The sequence below is a fragment of the Nicotiana tabacum genome, chromosome 21 (genome assembly GCF_000715075.1).
Source record: "Nicotiana tabacum cultivar K326 chromosome 21, ASM71507v2, whole genome shotgun sequence".
Classification (NCBI taxonomy): Eukaryota; Viridiplantae; Streptophyta; class Magnoliopsida; order Solanales; family Solanaceae; genus Nicotiana; species Nicotiana tabacum.
In genome coordinates, this window is record NC_134100.1 from 49075378 (window position 1) to 49099440 (window position 24063).

Below are 24063 nucleotides of genomic sequence, written 5' to 3' on the forward strand. Positions count from 1 at the left end.
ATATCCTTTTCCGTGATGTAGTGGTTTCTTGGATGCCCGGTGCAATTCCTAACCTCAAGAGCTGAGTTCGGGACCTGGCCTCGACCTCTTCGTACGCTGAGAGCTCAACGCACGATTTATCAAAGGACCGATGGGAGGCCAAAACTCATGGTAAGCCCCTTTCCTATGTTCTTGATGATTCGATCAAAATGTCTTTCTTAAACTTAACCAATTTTCCTGTGTGTAGGCCTGGACAAAGATGCGGTCATGAGGCCGCCATCTGGCGAGGAAGAGACCTCGGCCCCGGTTCCGAAACTAGCAAAAGACAACAAGAGAAAAAGGGCCTCGGCTTCCGAAGATCCAGAACTTAAGACAAAGACGGCTCGTAAGCCGAGGAAGAACACCATCCCTCTGACGAAAGAATCTATTCGGCGTCTGAGGGATGAAGACGAAGAAGAAGAAAATGACGACAACTCCATACTGGTGGCTCGAGTAAAGAAAACCATCGATGCCCCAAAGACAACTGGATCTATAGTGATTGATGAGGCTCCGCCTCGAACTAAGGGGATATCCGAGAAGGACTCGGGAAAAGTCCCTGAGACATTGGAGATCGAGGATGTCTCCCACTGAAATGAAAAACAATGGGTATATCTGAAGGGACCGACCCTGAAGCTCTTCGAACTGAGGAGAACGCCCCAAGTGACTCCCTTGGGGTAATAGTAATCGGAGACTCACCCACTCTCCTTGTTTTTTCAGAAAGGGCGATTCGGGAAGCCCGATATTTGGGGACCCTCGAGGTGGATGGAGCTCATGAGGGAGAGGACCCCTTCCGTGATTTATTTACAAGTATCGAGGATGCTGCCGGCCCGAGTGACGCATCGGGTCATTTCTTCGAGGCTCAACGAGCCCTGAATCGGGTAAGTCTTGATTCCCTTTGTTGATGTCATATTCTTCCATTTTCTGCCTAACTTTTTCTCTTTTTATATAGGCTTTAGCTCTACATCAGGAGGCATTTTCCAAGTCTCGAGCGGAGCTGAGCCGATGTGAAGCTGACTTCCGAGGGCTTTCGGATGAGAGAAATGCCCTCAAACTTCTTAGTGGTCAGAAAGAGGAAGAGATCAGAGATCTTCAAGCCGAGTTGGCCAAGGCTCACCAAGATCAGATAGATCTGATCGAGCAGGTAATGAAAAGCTTAAAAGCTCATGGGCTCGACTCGGGAACGGTGGCTAATATTTTGAATCTCACAGATGCAACAGAAAATCGAGAGGATCGAGCAGTTCTGTGAGGAGGTCGACACAATAAAGGCAGAGTCCTTGGGGTGGAAGAAAGGTATGGACCACTTTGCTGCAGAAAAAGAGACTAATCGAGCCCAATTATCATAGGTCGAAAGTCAACTTCAAGGCATGAAAGATAGGAGCTTGACTCAAGCCAGGAAAATAGAGGAGCTCGAGGCTCGGTTGGCTTCTAAACTTGCCAAGGCCAAATCTGAAGCCGAAAAAGCAAAAGCCAAGGCGGATGCGATCGTGGTCGTCTATCGGGCGGATACTGAAGTCGCTCAAGTCCAGGCGAGAGAGGCATCCGAGTCCGCACAAACTCGAGCATATTGGATTGCTGAACTCACCAAATGCCAATCTCGGAGGAAACCCTCGAGGAAATTCACGCTCGGGATTTCGATCTTACCAATGAGATAGCAAAGGTAGAGAGCATGAAGCCGAAGCTGGATTGCTGGCCACTTCCGATGACGATGATGATGATGGTAGCAAGAGCGGGTCCGAGAATGGGGAGGACCTCGATGTAGAAGAAGCTGCCCCCGGAGGAGATCAGGAACCTTAAGATTTTTCACTTTTGATCTTTTTTGTATAGGATCCCGATCGGACCTTGTAAATATTCATATATATATAATTATCTCTTTCCTTTCTGACTTGTCTTTATTTCTTTTATGCCTTGTGAAAGTTTTGTTCATAAGTTTGAGGCTTAGGCATTTTGATCGAAACCAGACTAGTGTAGTTTTTATAATCGAGTGAGTACTTGCTCGAACTCGGAATAGGGTGACCCTTAGGTTTTAATTGAGTGAGGATGATTTCTTCAAACTCAAAAATAAACTGGCCTTTTAGGCTCTTAAACTAGGCCAACACGGCCATAGAAAAAAAGTGGCTCTCTCCCCCTTTTCGGCTTGATAAGTTTATCGTTTAATCATATAAATTCTGTTGTACCTTAACACAAAATAAAGGATTTGTTTGAGAGTTCGAACGGTTCCGTACCCATTAGGAATTTCAATGGTCGATATTATCGAGACCCTTTATTTCGCAGTGCCTTAACATAAAATAAAGAATTTATTCGAGAGTTCGAACGCCTTTGTATCCATTAGGGTTTTCGATGGTCGATATTATCGAGACCCTTAGAAATTTAGCCAAGGGTAGCCTTTTTTAACCGATTTATGAAAATATTCAAAGGCCTATTTAATAACAAAAATCGGACGTCTCTGAACCGTGTTGATTTGGCCATAGCCTTTAACTTGGGATTCGCCTTTTGGGCTTGCTCCCCTATTATACTTCAAACTTGTTCGAAGTATCAGTCCCCGAGTGGGGTGGACGTGGCCCATAAATTCGAGGATTGCCTTTTTAAGGTCTTACGATCTCGAGGTTTAGTAATTCGATCGTGTTGGTTTTTTGGACGGCAGTCCCCGAGTATCGGACAAATTGTTTGAACTTCAGTTGTGATCGGCCCTTAAGCCAGTTTCCACCATAGATCATAAGTATGAGATTGCAAATTATAAATTTTAAAACATGGGGCATCTGGAAAGGGAAAATACTTCTTCCAATAAATTATACATGCGTACATGTTTTGCCATTAGGGCTCGAGTAATCTACACAGACATGGTTCATCTTACCGTTTGGTCCTCTACAAAATTTAGCTATCGAGACCCTGTCGACACGAAGTATTTTCCTTGTAACTATCCGAGGGTGATGCCCCCTAGTATTCGAGGTTGATTGTAAAGGAGCCTCAGATACTGTTGAATTGCTCTAAGTTAGCACGAACAATGGTTGCCTCGTTAAAAACTTCGCCGAAAAAACCCATTTGGGATTAAAACCGGTCTAAGGGAAAAAGAGTGCAACGGGTGCTTTCAGACCCAAGGACTGCGTTTGAAGGATCCCTTGATGTTTTCGATTACACACCTGCAAACGGTTAGTATAAAATATAAATAAAAATGGAGAAGGTTGTACCTTAGCAGTAATATCGTTTGAGGAGTGACACGTTCCAATTATTTGACAACTGTTCGTCGTTCATCGTGCCGAGTTTGTAAGATCCCTTTCTGACGATATCGAGGATCTGATACGGTCCCTCCCAATTTGGGTATTGAGGGTGACTTTTCTCAATACTAAGTCCCCTGTTATAAAATGTCGAAAATTAGCTCTTCGGTTGTAGTACCTTTCGATCCGTTGCTTTTGTGCGGCCATTCGAACGAGGGCGCTTTCCAGTTTTTCATCTAGCAATTCAAGACTTGTATTCATAGCCTCGTGATTCGACTTTTCCGTTGCATATCGAAACCTGACGCTAGGTTCCCCGACTTCGACCGAGATTAGAGCTTCGGCGCCATATACTAAAAAGAACGGTGTTTACCCCATTCTGGATTTTGACGTTGTTCGATACACCCAAAGGACCTCGGGCAACATTTCTCTCCATTTTCCCTTTGCATCATTCAACCTTTTCTTTAGATTTTGAATGATGGTTTTGTTCGTTGACTCTGCATGTCCGTTCCCGCTGGGGTGATATGGCATTGACAAGATCCTTTTGATTTTGTGGTCTTCAAGAAACTTTGTTACTTTACTGCCGATGAATTGTTTTCCATTGTCGCATACGATCTCGGTAGGTATCCCGAATCGACATATAATGTTGTCCCAAATGAAGTCGATAACCTCTTTTTCCCTGACTTTGTCAAAGGCCTATGCTTCAACCTATTTAGAGAAATACTCAGTCATAAATAAAATGAATTTAGCTTTACCTGGGGCCAATGGTAGAGGGCCAACGATATCCATTCCCTATTTCATGAATGGCCATGGGGATAGGACCGAATGGAGTTGCTCCTCGGGTTGGTGGATCATTGGCGCATATCTTTGACACTTGTCGCACTTTCAAACGAATTCCTTCGTATCTTTTTCCATATTGGCCCAGTAATATTCTGCTATGATGATTTTGTGAACCAATGATTCGGCACCAGAATGATTTCCGCAAGTTCCCGCGTTAATTTCCCGTAGGACGTAGTCGGTGTCTTCGGGACCCAAACGTATTGCCAATGGTCCGTCGAACATCCTTCTATATAGTGTTCCATCTTCGGCCAATGTGAATCGTGTGGCCTTCATACGTAGAGTCCTTGATTCCTTAGGATCCGACGGAAGCTTTCCGTTCTTTTGGTACTCGATATTTTTATTCCTCTAATCCCAGGTCAGACTTGTGGAGTTTATTTTGGCGTGGCCTTCTTCGATCACTGACCTCGAAAGTTGCACGATAGTCCCCGTGCTAATTTCGTCATCTTCAATCGATGACCCCAAATTTGCAAGGGCATTGGCTTTGTTGTTTTGCTCTCGAGGTACATGTTGTAGGGTCCATTCTTGAAACTGATGTAATGTCACCTGTAATTTATCCAGGTATCTCTGCATTCGATCATCCCGAACCTCAAAGGTTCCGTTGACTTGGTTTAACACATGTAAGGAGTCACATTTGGCTTCGATAACCTCTTCTCCCAAACTCTTAGCTAGCTCGAGACCTGCAATCATGGACTCATACTCGGCTTCATTGTTAGTTAACTTGGAAGTTTTGATAGACTGTCTAATTGTATTACCCGTGGGCAATTTCAAAACGATGCCTAGCCCAGACCCCTTCACATTTGAAGCGCGGTCTGTGAATAGGGTCCACACCCCTGATGTTGTACCCGATTTTAATAATAGTTCTTTTTCGACCTCAGGTACGAGGGCTGGCGTAAAGTCGGCCATGAAGTCTACTAAGATTTGAGACTTGATGGCCGTTCGGGGTTGATACTCGATATCGTACCCATAGATTTCGATGGCCCATTTGGCCATCGGCCCGAGAGTTCGGGCTTATGCAAAATATTGTGAAGAGGATAAGTGGTCACTACACAAATTGGGTGACATTGAAAATGTGGTTTTAATTTCCTAGAGGCTCTTATTATGGAAAGCGCCAAATTTTCTAAGTGTGGGTACCGGGTCTCGGCCTCACCTAGAGTTCGACTAACATAGTAAATAGGAAATTGCGTACCTTGCTCATCTCGATCTAGGACTCCACTTACCGCGATTTCCGGGACTGCTAAGTAGAAGTAGAGTTGCTCGTCTGCTTTTGGAGTATGAAGAAATGGCGGACTCGAGAGTTTGATGTTAGCTATATGCTTTCTACCTTTCTTGGTATTTTTGTACATGTGCTTGGTGAGAAAGAGTGGTATTGCACGAGATTGAGGAAGCGGTATTGATAGGACCAGACCTCGTGCATCAGGCTATGGAGAAGGTTAAGATCATTAAGGATCGATTAGAAACTGCTCAAAGTCATCAAAAGTCCTATTCGGATGTGCGTCGCAGGTATTTGGAGTTCAAAGAGGATGATTGGGTATTGTTGAAGGTTTCCCCCATGAAGGGCATAATGCGGTTTGGTAAGAAAGGGAAGTTGAGTCTGAGATATGTTGGACCATACAGAATCATTTAGAGGATTGGTCGGGTGGCGTACAACATTGAACTACCTCCAGAGATGTCTTTAGTGCACCCTGTGTTCCATGTATCCATGTTGAAGAAGGTGGTTGGAGATCTGTCGCTCATTGTTCTGGTTGATACAATTGAGGTTAATGAAGAATTGACTTTTGGGGTTGCTCAGTGCGTCGAGGAGTTAAAGGAAAAAGTTTGCAGAACATGGCAATTATGCAGTCCACTATACGACCGCAGAACAAGTTTGCGGACTGCAGATTGGCCACTGATAGAAGCAGATAGATTTACCAATTTTGAGGACCATTATACGACCCATTATGCGGCCGCAGAATCGTTTTGCGCGCCGCAGATCCAATCGCAGATCCAGCATGAGAAATTTCGAAAGGAGGTTCTGTGGTCCATTATGAGACCCCATAATTGGTCTACGGACTGCAGACCTATCACAGAGTGTAGCAGAAACACCCAGTTCTAGAGGGCCATTATGCAGTCCATTTTGCGGACCGCAGAAGTGTTATGCGGTCGCATATGCAATCGAAGATCTGCGTTGGGGCTCCATTTTTCCAATTTTATAAACTGACCCCCATTTCATTTATCTAGCCTAAGGGTTCATTTTTAGGGGATTAACTAACATTTTAGAGAGAGGAGAGAGCTATTCTAGAGAGAGGAAAGAGAGGACTATAGATTTCACTACTCTACATTGATCAAACCTTGGAATTCCATCAAAAGGAACTTGCTAGGGCTTCAAAAAGTAAGAATTTCTTCCCCCAATTCTTCAAATTCAGGTTTGGGTTGATTGTGGGTAATGAGGGTAGGTTTTATCACATATATGAGCTAATAGAGACTGCGGGGAAGTTTTTGAACAATCTTGGGTGGTTTTGTTATTGAATTAGCTGAGGGAAAGGTCGGGTCATAGTTGTAACAGCCCTTGCCATGTGAATTCCTCTAATCGTGCTTATAATTCTCTCCTCCTTGATAGATTGGCATCATTAGGAGTGTTGGGACATTATTGTGGCACTATGAAAAGCTCTTTCGAGGTATGAAGGCTAAACTCTTTTTTTTTGGTATTGGAATTCCCGTGTTCTTACAAAACTCCTTCGTGTGAAGTTCAAACATGGAACGCTATTGATGTGGGGTATTCAAACTAGTAAAATTGATTCCCGATTGGCATAACGTGTTAGAACCCTCGTGTGTTAATGATTCTCTATTTTGACTTAATTATGTTATACCCCTTTAGGGAAGAAGATCTTGTATGAAATCAATGTGATTAAACACTTATTTCTCATATGATGAAACCTTATGAACTCACACATGCTAAGGCCAAAGGTGACAAATGGTTGATTTGAAAGGGAACTCTGTTGTACAAACTATTATCGTTTTGGGAATCCGAAGTATGGCATTATGAATAAACCTCCACCCGTATACATTGGGGTGAGGCGGTGGGGCCACTTTGTGTCGAGTTGTGGTATTGTGAATACACCTCCACCCGCATACATTGGGGTTAGGCGGCAGGGCCGCTTTGTGTAGAGTTGTGGTATTATGAATACACCTCCACCCGCATACATTGGGGTGAGGCGGCAAGGCTTCTTTGTGTAGAGTTTGTGGTATTGTGAATACACCTCCACCCGCATACATTGGGGTGAGGAGACATGGCTTCTTTGTGTAGAGTTTATGGTATTGTGATTGCACCTCCACCCGCATACATTGGGGTGAGGCGGCTGTGCCGCTTTGTGTAAAGGTAGTTGCAGAGGATCCCCGACTTAAAAAAAATTATAAATGTTATTGAAAGCTCTTAATAAACTTGCTATATATTTAACGGCTATCTAAGCCTTTTATTGTTACCATGATTCATCATATTCATGTTGTATTTTCAAGTCCTTGCATAGGTGTTTGGTTTTCATACTAGTACTATTCGATATGTATTAACGTCCATTTTTTCGATGGCGCTGCATCTTTAATGGATGCAGGTGGTTCCACAACGGAAGGCATTGACCAGTGATAGCGGTACACTCTCTTCCCAGTTGACTTGGTGAGCACCACTTCATTTCGGGGTCGTGCATCTTTTGTTCTGTATGTATTATGTTTTGAGTTATAGTCGGAGCCTTGTTTCCGGCACTATCATTGTTCTCTTTTGTATTTATTAGAAGATCTGTAGACATGGTGTGGGTTGTGTATTGGTATTGGGAAAGTCAAGATAGTAATGTCGTATCTGTATTACATGTTCCACTCCAAACTATGAAAGTGTATGTATTTTGAGACTTTATAAATGAAGTAACTAATGGTGATGGAATTAGTGTTGTTCATGAACCCTCTTGGTGTTAACTAATGAAGTTTATCTTCTCTTTATTTATGGGTGATTTGGGTAGAAGGCAATCTAGTACGCTTGCTCGGCCGGGTTATCTCGGTTGAGTGCCAGTCGCGCTCCCCGAGGTCGGGGGGTGACATGACCAATGCCCTAGCAGTATTTATGCACATGATGAATAGTGTATTCCAGTCATATCTTGACTCTTTTGTTATTGTATTCATTGACGTCATCTAGGTGTATTCCCGCGACCGGGAAGATCATGAGCAACATTTGAGGATCGTGCTCCAGACTGTGAGGGAGAAGAAGTTGTATGCAAAGTTCTCAAAGTGTGAATTCTGGCTTGATTCGGTGGCATTTTTGGGTCATGTGGTGTCGAGCGAGGGGATCAAGGTAGATCCGAAGAATATTGAGGCAGTTCAGAGTTGGCCTAGACCGTCTTCAGCTACTGAGATTCGGAGATTCCTTAGTTTGGCTGGATATTATCGCTGTTTTGTAGAGGGTCTATCGTCTATTGCTGCACCTTTGACTAGATTGACCCAGAAGGGTGCTCAATTCCAGTGGTTTGACAAGTGTGAGGAGATCTTTCAGAAGTTCAAGACTTCCTTGAACATAGCTCTAGTTCTAGTTTTGCCCTCAGCATCGGGTTCATATATGGTTTATTGTGATGCATCGCGGATTGGTATTGGGTGAGTCTTAATGCAGGAGTATAGGGCGATTGCTTATGCTTCGCACCAGTTGAAGTCCCATGAGAAGATCTACCCCGTTTATGATCTAGAGTTGGCAGCTTTAGTTCACGCATTGAATATTTGGAGGCGGCGTGTCTTGCGAGGTATTCACAGATCATCGGAGTCTACAGTACTTGTTTAAGCAAAAGGGCCTGAACTTGAGGCAACGGAGGTGGTTAAAGCTGTTGAAAGACTATGATATCACTATTCTATACCATCCTAGGAAGGCCAATATAGTAGCTGATGCCTTGAGTAGAAAGGCTGAGAGTATGGGTAGCCTTGCATATATTTCAGTTGGTGAGAGGTCGCTAGCATTGGATATTCAGGCGTTGGCCAATCAGTTTGTGAGATTAGATATTTTGGAGCCTAGTAGGGTTCTTGCTTGCGTGGTTTCTCGGTCTTCTTTATTTGAGCGCATCAGAGATAATTACTATGATGACCCCCATTTGCTTGTCCTTAAGGACACGGTACAACATGGCAATGCCAAGGAGGTTTTTATCAGAGATAATGGGGTGTTGAGGATGCAGGGTCGGTTATGTGTGCCCAATATGGATGGGTTGCGTGAGTTGATTCTTGAGGAGGCCCACAGTTCGCGGTACTCTATTCATCCGAGTGCCGCTAAGATCTATCAAGATTTGAGGCAGCATTATTGTTAGAGAAGAATGAATAAAGATAATGTGAAGTATGTGGGTTGGTGCTTGAATTGTCAGCAGGTGATGTACGAGCATCAGAGGCCGAGTGGATTTCTTCAGAGACTTGAGATTCCCTAGTGAATGTGGGAGAGTATTACCATGGATTTCGTTGTTGGGCTTGACCTTGAAGAAATTTGACACAGTGTGAGTTATTGTGGATAGGTTGACCAAACGACACATTTTATTCTGTTGGTGACTACCTATTCTTCAGAGCAGCTGGCTCAGATCTATATTTGTAAGATTTTTCGTCTTCATGGTGTGCCGGTGTCCATTATCTATGATCAAGGCACGCATTTCACATTGCATTTTTGGAGAGCTATGCAGCGTGGGTTAGTCATACGGATCGAGTTGAGTACAACATTTAGCCCCAAATGGACGGGCAGTATGAGCGCACCATTCAGATCTTAGAGGATATGCTACGTGCCTGTGTTATTGATTTTGGGGGTTCATGGGATCAATTCTTTCCGCTTGTATAGTTTTCCTACAACAACGACTAACAATCCAGTATTCAGACGGCTCCTTATGAGGCCTTATATGGGAGGCAGTGTCGTTCTCAAGTTGGTTGGTTTGAGCCGGAGGAGGCTAGGTTGTTGGGTACTGATCTTGTTCGGGATGCCTTGGAGAAGGTCAAGTTGATTCAGGACAAGCTTCGTAAAGCACAGTCTAGATAAAAGAGTTATGCCGACCAGAAGGTTTGTGGTGTAGCATTTTTGGTAGGAGAGAGTTTTGCTGTGGGTTTCACCCATGAAGGGTGTGATGAGATTCTGGAAGAAGGGCAAGTTGAGCCCTAGGTATATTGGTCATTTTGAGATCCTTGAGGGAGTGGGGGAGATGGCCTACAAGCTTGCATTTCCACCCAGCTTATCGGCAGTTCACCTGGTGTTCCATGTTTCCATGCTCCGGAAAGCCATCCCATGTGTTAGATTTCAGCTCAGTCCAATTGGACAAGGATTTGACTTATTTTGAGGAGCTAGTGGCCATCTTGGACAGACAGGTCCGAAAGTTGAGGTCAAAGAACATTGCTTCAGTGAAGGTTCAATGGAGGGGTCAACCAGTTGAGGAGGTGACTTGGGAGACCAAGCATGATATCTGTATCCGTTATCCTCACCTTCTAACACTTCAGGTATGTCTCTATACTCGTTCGAGGATGGACGTTTGTTTTAAGAGGGGGATAATGTAACAACCCGATCGGTCATTTTGAGTATTTTAGCCCCGTTCCACTATTTATTGCCTCCTCTAGTTCAATTGTGGCTATGTGACTTTCCGGAGTGGTTGGTTTGGTTTCGGGTGAGTTTCGGAGTGAATTGGGACACTTAGTCCCAAGGTTTGAAGCTTAAGTTGGAAGAGTTGATCGGAGTTTGACTTTTGTGTAGACGACTCCAGAATGGAATTTTGATGGTTCTGATAGCTTTGTATGGTGATTTTGGATTTCGGTGTATGTCCAGAAGTTGATTTGGAGTTGCGTAGGTTGAATTGGTGCTTTTTGGCAAAAGATAGAAAGTTGAAGGTTGATAGGTTTGACCGAGGGATTGACTTTATTGATATCAGGTCCGGATTGTGATTTCAGGAGTTGGTATATATCTGTTGTGTCATTAGGGACTTGCATTCAAAATTTGAGCTCATTTAGAGTTGGTTTGATATGATTCGACATTAGTTTTAAAAGTTGAATGTTAATTAATTCAATAGGCTTAAATTGGGGTGTGATTCGTGGATTTGATATTGTTTGATGTGATTTAAGGCCTCGAGTAGGTTCGTGTAGTATTTTGGGACTTGATAGTATGTTTGGAAGAGCTTTTCCTGCTTCTGCGGTTGCACATCTGCGCACTTATATCTGCGGTGACTGTTGCACAAGAGCGGGCGCGCATGCGGAGTTTCTGACCTTTAGTGGAAGCCGCATCTGTGATGGATTTTCTGCAGATACGGAGTCGCAAATGCGACAGAATTGCCGCAGGTGCAGAAAGCCTGGGCAGAAATAAGAGTGAATCGAGGGTTTATTCCATTTTTCATATTTTGAGTTAGAGAGCTCGGTTTTGGGCGAATTTGGAGTGGATTTTCAAGGATTGGATCGGGGTAAGTGTTTTTTTTGTGCTCGGATTTGCTTATTATTCATGATTCCATCATTGTTTTTATCATTTAATTAGTGATTTGAGTTGGAGAAATTGGGGATTTTGTGAAAACTGTCTTAAACTATAAATTGAGGATTTGAAGGTCGATTTGAGGTCGGAATTGGGTAATTTTTGTATGGTTGGACTCGTATCAGAATGGGTATTCAGATTTTGTAAGTTTGGTCAGGTTCCGAGGTGCAAGCCCGGGGTTGACCTTTTGAGTTGACCTTATGATTTTCTTTAAAGATTGCAACTTTGTTATCCGAAATCATTTTCTATAGTTTGTATTTATGGTATTAAGTTATTTTGGCTAGATTCGAGCCATCCGAAGTTGAATTTGCACGAAAAAGGCTTACTAGTGGGTTGATTTAGCTTGTTTGAGGTAAGTATCTTGCCTAACTTTTTGTGGGCGAACTACTCCTTAGGACTTGGGTTGATTTACGTTATTTGGGTTATGTGAAAGACGTGTGCACGAGGTGACAAGTATGTACACAGGCTTATATGGGGTATTTTGACCGGTTTAGACTCTTAGACTCTTTGATGTATCTAATTAGAAGTTGAAATATCATGTTAGATCTTCCATTGTTAAATTTTTCTTACATGCTTTACTTGATGTTGTATCACCTACTCTATCTCTTATTGTCAAACATGCTCTTATATGCCTTAGTTGCCTTTGCTATCTCTCTTATTGTTATGTCACCTCCTTTAGTGCCGGGTTATTCTTGTTTGAAGTTGTTGATTATTGAGATGTCTTTCCTTGTTGAGAAATTCTCACTCACTTTGTTATTATGGAGATTCTTGTTCACATTGTGATTGAGCCCTGGGCTATACGTTGTGGTAACTTTGGTATTGTTGATTTTGGCAAGTTGTGGCATATGGGCACTTGTGGTGTGAGTTGTTATTGTGTTGTGATATTGATGCGCATGCGGCGGTATAAGGATAGGGGTTAATGTGCGTGCGCGACATAAGGAGGGAATTTATGTGCAAGTTGCTAGTAAGGAAATTACTTGAAGTCACCCGGCGACATAAAAGGGCTAAAGTGCGTGTAGCTATTTCGGAAAAAATCTTTTCAAAATATCTTAATGTAAGGCTCACGCGGCGGTATAAGGAAATGTTGTGATTTTGAATTGTGAAAAGTGGATATGAGGCGGTACCTCAGTTGTGATTCTTATTGTACATTCTATGTTAAAGAGGCGTGTTGGTTGAACAGTTTTGTTATCTCTTTATTTTCCCTACTTGTACTCGTCCGTATTGATTCTTGATGTTCTTACCATGTGTTCACTCCTTGTTGCCTTTATTGTTTTAAATTCCATTGTTAGCTTACTTTATTGAACTGCTTTATAGTCATTTATTTCCTCGTCTTCCATTATTTGCCTATACTATACCTTGTTCAGTTTCTCTTATCCAAGTAGGTGTCTTGACCTGAACTCATCACTAATATATCGAGGTTAGGTTTGATACATACTGAGTACCATTGTGGTGTACTCAGCTCGGGCTAGGCATTAGTGATTTGACCATACATTTCGGAGACTTCAAGGTATACCTGCTTGGCGTTTGCAGGCCTCGGAGTCACCTTCAGTCATTACTTTTACTACTATTTATCTTCTATTGAGACAATGTTGTATTAGAGATTCTTAGATTATTTCGTAAGGCTTATGACTCAGTTCCATCGGTTTTGGGAATTATGTTATAGATGTTCCGTTTTGAGTTATTATGAGTTTTAACGAATTATCTTATTATCTTAGTTGTTAAATCTTGCTAAGCTATCAATGAATGTTAGGCTTACCTAGTCTTAGAGACTAGGTTCCATCACGAGATCCTAAGGTGGGGAAATTGGGGTCGTGACAACCTTAGAACCCGACCAAACTCACAAATTCCAAACACCTATTCCGTTAGGAGTCCAACCATACCAAAATTATCCCCACCCAATGGGAGACCTACATCTCCTACCATATAAAGCCTCGAACGGTGCCATCTGAATACTAGCATGATAACTGTTGTTGTAGGCAAATTCTACGAGTGGCAAATGATCATCCCAGGTACCCTTGAAGTCAAGAACACAAGCGCGCAATATATCCTCAAGCATCTGAATAGTCCGCTCTGCCTGCCCGCCAGTCTGTGGGTGAAAGGCTCTACTAAAATTCACCTGAGTACCCAAACCTTGCGGAAATTTCTTCCAAAAGTTAGTTGTGAACTATGCCCCTTGATCCGAGATAATAGAAACTGGAGTGCCATGCAACCTGACTATTTTCTCGATATACATCTGAGCATACTGTTTGCTGTGTCGGTAGCCTTAATAGGTAAGAAGTGAGCTGATTTCATGAGTCAATCCATAATCACCCAAATCGAGTCATACTTACGAGGCGCGCGAGGTAGTCCCACCACAAAGTCCATATCGATCATTTCCCACTTCCACATTGGAATTTCTATGTTCTGTGCCAACCCACCAGGCCGTTGGTGTTCGGCCTTTACTTGTTGACAATTTGGGCATCTCACCACAAAGTCCGCTACAATCCTCTTCATATCATTCCACTAGTAGACTTCTTTAAGATCATGATACATCTTTGTAGAGCCCGAGTGCACCGAATACCTAGAAGTGTGAGCCTCGATCATGATTCTTTCCCGGAGATCATCCACATTTGGAACACATAGTTGCCCTTGGTACCTTAGTGTACCATCATCCATGCCAAGAGAAAAGGCCATGGTCTTATGTTTATGAATCCTCTCCTTCAACTGTACCAACAATGGGTCACTGTACTGCTTTTCCTTGACTTCCACAACAAGTGATGATTCAACCCTATTTTGCACAATCACTCCTACTTCACTAGAATCTGCATGACGAACTCAAAAACTAGACAACCGATGAACCTCCTTCTCCAACGGCCTTTGATATGCCTCCAATTGAGCCAAACTGCCCATAGATTTCCCACTAAGATCATCCACTACAACATTAGCCTTCCCCGGATGATACAAAATATCGATGTCGTAATCCTTGAGTAACTCAAGCCATTTTCTATGACTTAGATTCAATTCATTCTATTTGAAAATGTATTGGAGGCTCTTATGGTCCGTGAATATATCCACATGGACCCCGCATAGATAATGACGCCAAATCTTAAATGAAAATACCACCGCCGCAAGCTCTAAGTCATGTGTTGGATAGTTGTTTTCATGATTCTTGAGTTGCCTAGAAGCATAAGCTATCACCTTGCCATGTTGCATTAATACACACCCAAGTCCGATTCTTGAAGCATCACAATATACCACAAACCCATACGTACCCTCTGGTAGGGTCAACACCGGTGTCGTAGTTAATCTTGATTTCAACTCTTGGAAGCTCTTTTCACAAGCATCTGGCTATTGGAACATAATCGCCTTCTACGTCAATTTAGTCAACAGAGAGGCAAGAGTGGAGAACCCCTCCATAAATTTCCTATAATAACCGGCTAAGCCCAAGAAACTGCGAATCTCTATTGGAGTTGTAGGTCTAGGACAATTCTTCACAACTGCAATCTTTTTAGGATCAACCTTATATCCTTCTCTGGAGACGACATGACCCAAGAATGTAACAGATTCAAGCCAAAATTCACATTTCAAAAAATTTCGTATACAACTTGTGTAGATATATAGTCTGTAGAACTGCCCTGAGATGATCGACATGGTCCTCTCGACTTCATGAATATACCAGAATATTGTCAATGGACACTATCACAAAGGAGTCAAGAAAAGGCTTTAAGACTCGATTCATAAGGTCCATGAAAGTTGTCGGGGAATTTGGTAGCCCAAAAGACATTACCAGAAATTCAAAGTGCCCATACCGGGTCCTGGAAGCTGTTCTCGGAATATCCTGCTCCCTGATCTTCAGTTGGTGATACCCGGATCTTAAATCAATCTTGAAGAAATACTTAGCACCCTGCAATTGGTCAAACAAATCATCTATCCTTGGCAGTAGGTACTTATTCTTGATCGTGACCTTGTTGAGCTGCCGAAAGTCAATACACATCCTTAATGACCTATCTTTCATTCTTACAAAGAGGACCGGTGCACTCTAAGGCGACAAACTCGACCGGATGAAACCCTTCTCTAACAAATCCTTCAATTGTTCTTTTAGCTCATTCAATTATGCTAGTGACATTCTGTAGGGTGGAATAGATATAGGCTGCGTGCCCGACATCACATCAATCCCAAAATTAATCTCCCTGTTTGGTGGGATCCCAGGGAGCTCATACGGAAAGACCTACGGAAATTCACCCATAACAGGCACGGACTCAAGTGTAGGTACCTCAACATCGATGTCCGTAACCCGAACCAAATGGTAGATACACCCCTTTTTAATCATCTTCGTGGCCTTAAGGTAAGAAATAAACCTACCCTTCGATACCACATCATCCCCCTTCCATTCAATCACCGACTCATTTGGAAATTCAAACCTAACAGTCCTGGTTCGACAATCAAGCTTAGCAAAATATGAATAAAGCCAGTCTATCCCCATTATTACATCAAAATCAACCATCCCCAATTCAATGAGATCGGCCAGGGTGTCCCAAACATGCAGTGTGACAACATAATCCCTATAAACCCTCGCAGCCACAATAGACTCGCTAACCGGAGTAGATACAGAGAACGGCTCATGAAGCTGAAGTCCTCGGTGACCAACCATGGTCCCTGAATGTGTTTAGACACTTTCTTTAGCAGCACCCAAAGACATCTCCTATATTTCATAGCGACATAAGGAGTGACATAGGACAACGTGGAACCGAGATCAATAAGAGCATATACATCATGGGATTGGACAATCAATATATCTGTGACAACATCTGGAGAAGCCTCTGAATCTCGACGCCTCCGCATAGCATAAAATTTGTTGGGTCCTCCCGAACTCTGTGCATCACCTCTAGCTGCACCATGCCCTGCGGGTGCTGGGGTGCCTCGAGCTGAAGGATGTGTTGTGGATGTAGTAGCTGCAGAACTAGCTGGTTGCGCCGCACCTTTTCCCATGATCCGGCGGGACGAGCAACGGTCCCTCTGAATGTGACCCCTCATATCGCACCCGTAGCATATATGTAGGTCCATGAGGCAGACCCCAAAATTCATCCTTCCACATTTAGGGCATGGGGGCCTCCGCTAGTGCTGGAATCTCCCTCCAGGTCGACCATGTTGGTGGGGTCCCCTGTTGCCCTGACTGGGCCCAGATGGCTGTGCACTCATCAAAGACTGAGCGAAAGACTGTGCATTCATCAACCCGAAGAAGTCTTCTAGGGCGGTTGAGTCTATACCATCAAAGAAGCATCAAAGGGGATCGTCCGCTCCATGAGCCACTTCATTGGATTGCTCCTTCATCACTCGGGCTTCATCGAACATGGGTTCTGTGAATGAGAGCGATCCTAAAATTTCTATAACACTGGGCGAAGCCCACGATTCGAGAGGTCTCGACCCTCGCCTATGTACCAGCCTCATGAACTTGAGGGGGATTAGCCTCCATTGTTTCCCCCTTGGTTGCCATCTGTTCCTCGGGAACGGACGGCTCGCGGGCCACAAAAGATAGTCCTCCTCGGGCTCGTCCCTGAACCAGAAGAGTGAGTTTGAATCAGGCACTCGGGAGCTGGACCTTTCCTTTGGCTTACGAGCCAACCTTCTCCTTGGTTTCTTCTTCTTTGAGCTAGGGGAACTCGGGGCCCTCCTCCTTTTCTTCTCTCCTGCTATGGCTCTGGGCTGCCCCGAAGCAGAACGATCATCGGGCAGGTACTCACCTCTTACCAAGGGCCTAAGCTCGATGGTCTTAGGCAAGCCTGCAAAAAAGAAGAGAAGCAATGAGGACATAGTATTGAAAAAGAAAGTCTAGTGCTACTTACTCGGAGAGTAGAATCTTACCGTGAGAATGGGCCTCCCAGCGGCTCTTCGAGAGCTCGTGCCATGAGCATTCGGCATAAGGAATCTGCGAACAAATGCCTCTGATCCACTCCTTGAGCCGAGTAATGGCATTTAGGACTCGAGCGAGGGTTGCTCCACAACAAACACCAATTAGAAAAGTGAAGATAAAACATAAAATCAATGTTTTATAAGAGTTATAGTTACGTGATACGTTGTACTTCTCGGGGAGTGGCCTCCACTGGGCAGGTATCAGGTCGGAGGTCCTCACCTGGATAAAGCATCCTTGCCAACCCCAATTCTGGTCCTCGTCGATACTTGAAAATGGGGCTTTGCTGGCCCAGCGTACAAGCTTTATCATTCCCTCCCGTAAGATTCGGGGACTGTACAAGCAGAGTAGATGATCGATGGTGAACAGTACATGAATCGATTTTGTTCACAAAGAATCAGAGGAGGATCACAATCCTCCACAGCGATGGGTGGATTTGGCAGATGCATACGTCGTACCTCCTACAAAAGTCCAAGATGACCGGGTACACCGGGCCCAATGTAAAAGAGATAAGTGTAAATACTCATATATCCTTCAACATGGGTAGTGATATCGTCATCGGGCCCGAGAATCACTACATCCTTATCCACCCAGTCACAGTCTTTTTGAACTGCAGGAAGAACGGCCTTAGTAATGGAGCAGATGTACAGTGACACCACCTCGCATCGGCCTTGAATCGAAGAGGGCTTTTCGACCTTAAATTCATCATTAACCGAACACCCCCCCCCCCCAAACATTTTCAAGAGGGGCTCAGCTACCGATTCATCAGTGGCCACGCTCGGAGCGGACCTCTCGAGGATGACCACATCAGGAGCGGGGTCTCCTTGACCTCAGTGGTCGGCTGCGTAGAAGAAGGAGAATCTTTCTGGGGAACGGTCTTGGAAATCTTTGCCATTTTTTTTATCTTGATAAAAAGGTTTGAAGGTATGAAGGAGAATGAGAAGATGAAGGGTGAGAACTTGCTAAGAAAATCAAGAACACTGGCTTAAGTGAGGGGTAAAAGAAAGGTTGCAATTTGAAGAACGAAGGTAAGAATATTGAAGAATGAAGGAAGGCAATGATATCTTGAAGGATCGAAGGTAGAAGCTTGGTCAAAAGTAAAAGATGAATGAAAGAAGAGGTATTTATAGGGGATTCGCGCTGTTTCACATCCAGGAGTGGCCTGCTGACGACTGATACGCGTTGGGGGTCATTATGACGCTTCTGATGGGACATTGCGGTTTCTTTATCATTTCGTGTCGCAGCGTGTTGGAGAAGAGATCGAAGAACTCATGTCATTCCTCGTCGTTTCCGTAAAACTTACTCTCCGAGAAACGAGGGGACTATCTGTATACGGGTGAAATCGGACTCATAAAACAGCCCGATTTTTGATAAAATAAATTGAGTAAGGGACGTGATGACAAGGAGCCGAAATCGAGGTAAGGGACTCATTGACACAGGTTCTGGGAGCACGATGCCCGCCCTCAAGAATATCGGGGCCGTGACCCTGGTATCGGTCCAAATCTTAAAAGAATTCAGAGAGCATTATTGGGCAACCGAACATGATTAACGGGAGGTCGTGATATCCCTGACCAGCTGGGTATCGCGACGTGGATCTTGGCACGTACCGGCGGAAATTCGATGATTAGTTAAACGGAAGATTTTTTGCCTTTTATAGAATTGTACCTAGAGTAGGACTCCCTTACTATATAAAGGGGGGTCTGATTATTCATTGAGGTTGCCCTCGAGTCCAGAATCACCCCCCTTTATTTTCAAGAGGTATGATAATTTATTACATCTCTTATCTGTTTATTCTAGCATTCTTTACCGTTTGTATTGAATAAATCCACGTATCCTTAAAACCACTAATAAATTTAATTTTTCTCCATTTTTTAGGATAAACAAGAATATACAACTTAGATATGTGGGGAGCATATACAACATGAGCATGACAGAGAATACGCCGCCTGATACAGATGACAGAGAATATACCACTTAAAGCATATGACAAAGAATATACCGCTTGAAATGCACAACAAGAATATACTGCTTGAAGCGCATAACAATAATATACCGCTTGAAGCGCATAACAAAATATACTGCTTGAAGCGGATGACAAAGAATAGACTACTTTAAGCATGCGATGAAGAATATACAACTTGAAACAAAGAATATGCAACTTAAAGCAATGAATATACAGCTTGAAACAAAGAGTATAAAACTTGAAGCAGTGAATATATGAGTTGAAGCATGTGACAGAAAGAATAGAAGTTGGAGTATCAGAGAACCTGTAATCCCTCAAGTAATTGATCAAGTCCGCTGTGATTAGAAACTGAAGTATCCCCAGTAGAGTCGCCATGTTGTTGCACCCTATTTTACACAAGACGAAATAAATTACAACTTATAGTACTCTGCGAAACTGTTGAGATTATAGGTAAGGGTTCAAGTTATCTCGAGGGAAAGTTGTTAGGCATCCCTCAATATCCACAAAAATATAGTTCTGGTTGACTCGATCAAATAAGGGAGGGAAGGTTGAAAAGAATGATTAGTTATTTCAAAAAGAATTCCTATCAAAGAGTAGCCAATGCAATGTCATGAGGTGGATAAATATTCAAAGTATGATCATTTCATTTGTGGTAAAATATATACAGTAAGATATGCAAAGTAAATTAATGAACAAAAAAAAATCGTTTTCGGAGTTCGATAGAAAGAATTGGGTTCTAAATAAGGTATAAAGGAGATCCCAATTTACAATTAACGTCGAGTGATTTGACTGTACAAGATTGATCTTAATTGAACGCATATAATAAAATGGTAAAGAATTATTTTAAATAAAACAATTAGCAATTAGCTTAAAGAAATGATCGACTAAAGTAGGGAAAGTTGTCATGAATAGGGGAGTATAAAAAGGAAATTATCCACATAAATCTTACATATAACAATGGAGTAATTAAATCAAATATAAGTAATGTATATCAACAAGTGAAACGTTCTAAAAGAGTTTGAATAAACTTGAAGAAGTTATTTTATGATTAAAGTCAAATAATTACTACAATGAGTTGTATTAAATATACAAGAAAATCTGTAAAAAATAAATAAATAATGGAGAAAATTATCTTCAAAAATGAGTAAGTGTTTTGTAATTGACTAAAATACTTGACTAAAATACTTGACTAAATATATAAAGAATAAAACGTAAAACGTTTTGTCAAGAGTGTATGAGTATAAAGGAATATTGATTTTTATAACAAAAGAAAATTAAGACCATACAAGAAAGCAACTAGAGCTTGGTTCAAAAGAATTGAATGAACAGATAAGTAAATATAAAATGCATATGTAGATAACAAATATATAAAGAGGCTAAGAGTATTACCAACCCTGTACAAAATATCATAAAAGCCCATAAAGAACATTGTCATCAAGTTAGACCCATGTGTATGCAATAGTTGAATTAATCCTACATATGGTAGACTCATTTATGCTTTTACAAGTTATGTCTATTTGAAGTAAGATAGTCAAAAATAATTTACAAAGAGATTGGTTAAAAGAAAGATCATGTTAATGCAGTTGTAAAGAGGTAAAGTCGCCTATTTTGACAAGGAAATGACACGCCTTTCATTTTATTAACTCAATTAATTAACTAGGTGTACACTAATCCTAATTAATCAAATGAGTTATAAATATATCTGACATACTAAATCTGCGTACAAGTTTCGCAAAATTATCTAGCACATAATATCTTAAGTTGACCGGATTATTAACTAGATGCAACACAACCGAAGTGTTGGCAAATATGTAAACATCAAGTAAACTAGCAAATATGATATCTATCTACGGTTTCACTGTACTTGCGTTTTGTACATCTAAGAAGGGAAGTTACGAAATGGGAGGCTTGACGGGGATTTGTCTTTTCGTCTTCGGGTATCATCTTCCGAAAGCAACCTCGTGTGATAGTACCTCGCAAGACAAAAGAAGGGAAATTATTAGTAAAATATAAAGTAAATAATAAACTAATTTATTTTGAAATGATTTTATTTGAAAATATTTTTGAAAGATTGTTTTTGAAAATAGTTTGAAAATGCTTTTGGAAAATTGTTTATTTATTGGAAAATAGTTTAGAAAAATAATATAGGAGGCTCAGATATATGTAATATCCGACTAGACATGATAACGATAACCGCCTTGGTTGCGACTAGATAGCTAATTGTGTCGTATTTTCGAAGGGCTATTGGTTCGTCAAATTCTCATCTTTTTCCTTTTCGATGTTTATCACCATCGGCTCGTTATTTCAGGCCAAATCTGAGAGTCATTCGGGGCATCGTACCTCTAAAAAGTATTCCCATCGAGCATATCACAACAAAATCCACGACATGAATACTGTTAAAGCATCCGCACAACAGCATCGACAACGTGGACAAGAAATAACTGAGCCTAAACAAAGATACTATTATTAAAGAGGCAAATAGTCTTAAAATCATCAACGAATTTTCGGCTAGTAGAGGGAGCCACAGTGGAGTTAAAGCCGACAACATCCATCACCATAAAGATAAGTCAACCAAAAGAATTAAAACATTAACATCCATGAACATAAACAATAACACAAAATAGCGACCAAAGAGATTGCCGAAAAAAATCAAGAGTCCAACCAACATAAAAACCAACATCATAGGGACGAAGTCCAATAATACCGAGACAGGAGCCATCGACCATAACAATAGGGAAAACAAACACCCGAATAGTACCAAAAGAAACAATGGCGTCGTCCGCTGGTGAAGCTCGCCGAAAAATGTGAGGGTCACTGAAAACAAGGTTCTGGTAACTAAAATTCAGGCAACTAGCATAAAATGGACAAATGGCCAGATCTAGAGAGTTCTAGAGTCAATGACGCCGCTTCAACGGCAAAAGTATCGGAACGACGCCTCAACATTCAAAAGATTATCAAAAAATGTTCTTCGGTCAAGCGGTGTTAGTTTCATAGAGGTCGCCAGATTTAACATCAATTATAGCCAGATCTTGTTAGATCTGAAATGCCATGTGCAAGTTCACCGATTTTCAGTGAGTTCGTCGCAACAGAGAGAGAAGTGAGAGAGATGTGAGCAGGGAGGTGAGGTGGTAGCAGTGGTGGCCGACCAGACCCACCGGTAGTCAAATCCGACGGTTGGCCGGCGAGAAAGGGAGGGGGGGTTGACAGGCGTGAGATAGAGAGAAATAAGAGTCTCCAATTTTAGAGAATGCGGGTGATCTCTCTAAGTTTAGAGAGATCAGAAGTGAGAGATAGCTAGGGTTTTTTGCCTTAAAAATCTGATATGGTTCCCCTCTCATGCATAGTGTAGAATAAGTGCATGTAAGGAAAATATGTGGTCATTATTTTTAAGTAAAAAATAAAGATAATGTAAAAATAAATATGTGGTCCAAAATAAAACCACTAAGTTTGAAACCCATGGGCAATGTACTATGTACCCTTTATTTATCTGTGTATGCACATGTGTATCAGTGCAATTTATTTGACTTACGGGAGAAGACAAACCAATGGTCTTTACCCGTTGGGTAGAAGGTTTATCCATTGGATAAAAGAGAGTCATGTCACATCCATTGACATGTCACACTAGGCATCATGTCACATCACATGATATGTCACACTAGGCATCATGTCATGTGTCTAGTCACATCAACTATCATATCACATTAGATGTGGACAAGACGTATGATTTGATTGGGCTTGATCCGTATTTGGAGTAAACTCTACTGGCTTCCATGTAATTAAATAGACTGCGCTATAAATTAGAAAATCTTATAGTATTTATTTAAAAATATAACTACTACAATTGTGTTGTAGTAATTATTATTTATTTTTTGAAAAGACAATAAATTGATAGAATATCCTAATATTTGAAAAATAGGACAATTATCAATATATTATTTAAATTTTATAAAAATGCACAAAAATGGTAGTATTTAATTAATTACAATAAAAAAGATAAAAATTCCTGTATTTTGTAAAAATGGGAATGATTATCAATAAATTGCATCATAGTTAAAAATGTACAAAATACTACATTTTATCTTTTTTTGACAAGGAAGCCTGCAGAATTTAATTTTTAAATACAGAGGGTAAACATTGAGTGTCAACACTCTGTATCAGCACGTAGTGGAGATCGTGTGGAGGTTGGACGGTATGCAGGGCTGAGAGAGAGAGAGGACAGGGCGGACAAGAAGCCTCGAGGTACTGGAGGATTTAGTGGTGGCCACACTGCAACTACATCCCGTCACGGTAGGGGGTATGTGAGTCGGCTAGTTCATTCAACACTTATAGCTACTAGCAGTGCTATGGCTATTTCTAGGCCTCAGGTTGCCCACCATGCTCATCCACTTTCTAGCGCACCTCCCAAACAAGGTGCATTCAGTGGTCAGTCCAGCCGATCAGGCCAGAGTAAGTTTCAGCAGTCATGCCCACCGAGAGCTTGTTTTGAGTGTGGTGATACTAGGCATATGGTGAGGGACTGCTCCAGACTCAGGAGGGGTGCACCTCCACCGACTACATAGGCTCCAAGGATTCCACAGGGTCCACAGGCCATGGTTGCTGCTTCAGTTGCCGCCCCACCTGCACCGCTAGCTAGGGGTGGAGGTCGGGCAGGCAGAGGTCACCCTAGAGGGGG

General features: G+C 42.2%; 2 long non-coding RNA genes across 3 annotated transcripts in view; both read right to left on the reverse strand.

Annotated features, from left to right (window-relative positions):
* LOC107826809 (uncharacterized) overlaps positions 1-22811 on the reverse strand; it is a 28204-nt gene extending 5393 nt beyond the window's left edge. The window contains exons 1-2 of one of the 2 annotated variants that reach the window (XR_012704279.1): positions 21260-22811; positions 19696-19777 (exon numbers count right to left, since the gene is read on the reverse strand). This is a non-coding gene — a long non-coding RNA (uncharacterized LOC107826809). Of the gene's footprint in view, positions 1-19695; positions 19778-21255 lie in introns of both variants that reach the window. The other variant, XR_001657360.2, reaches the window with a different exon arrangement.
* LOC107826808 (uncharacterized) lies at positions 6613-19689 on the reverse strand. The gene is made up of 2 exons (XR_012704280.1): positions 17383-19689; positions 6613-17300 (listed from the first exon to the last, which is right to left on the reverse strand). It is a non-coding gene; the product is annotated as an uncharacterized LOC107826808 (long non-coding RNA).
* Positions 22812-24063: the final 1252 nt, after the last annotated feature.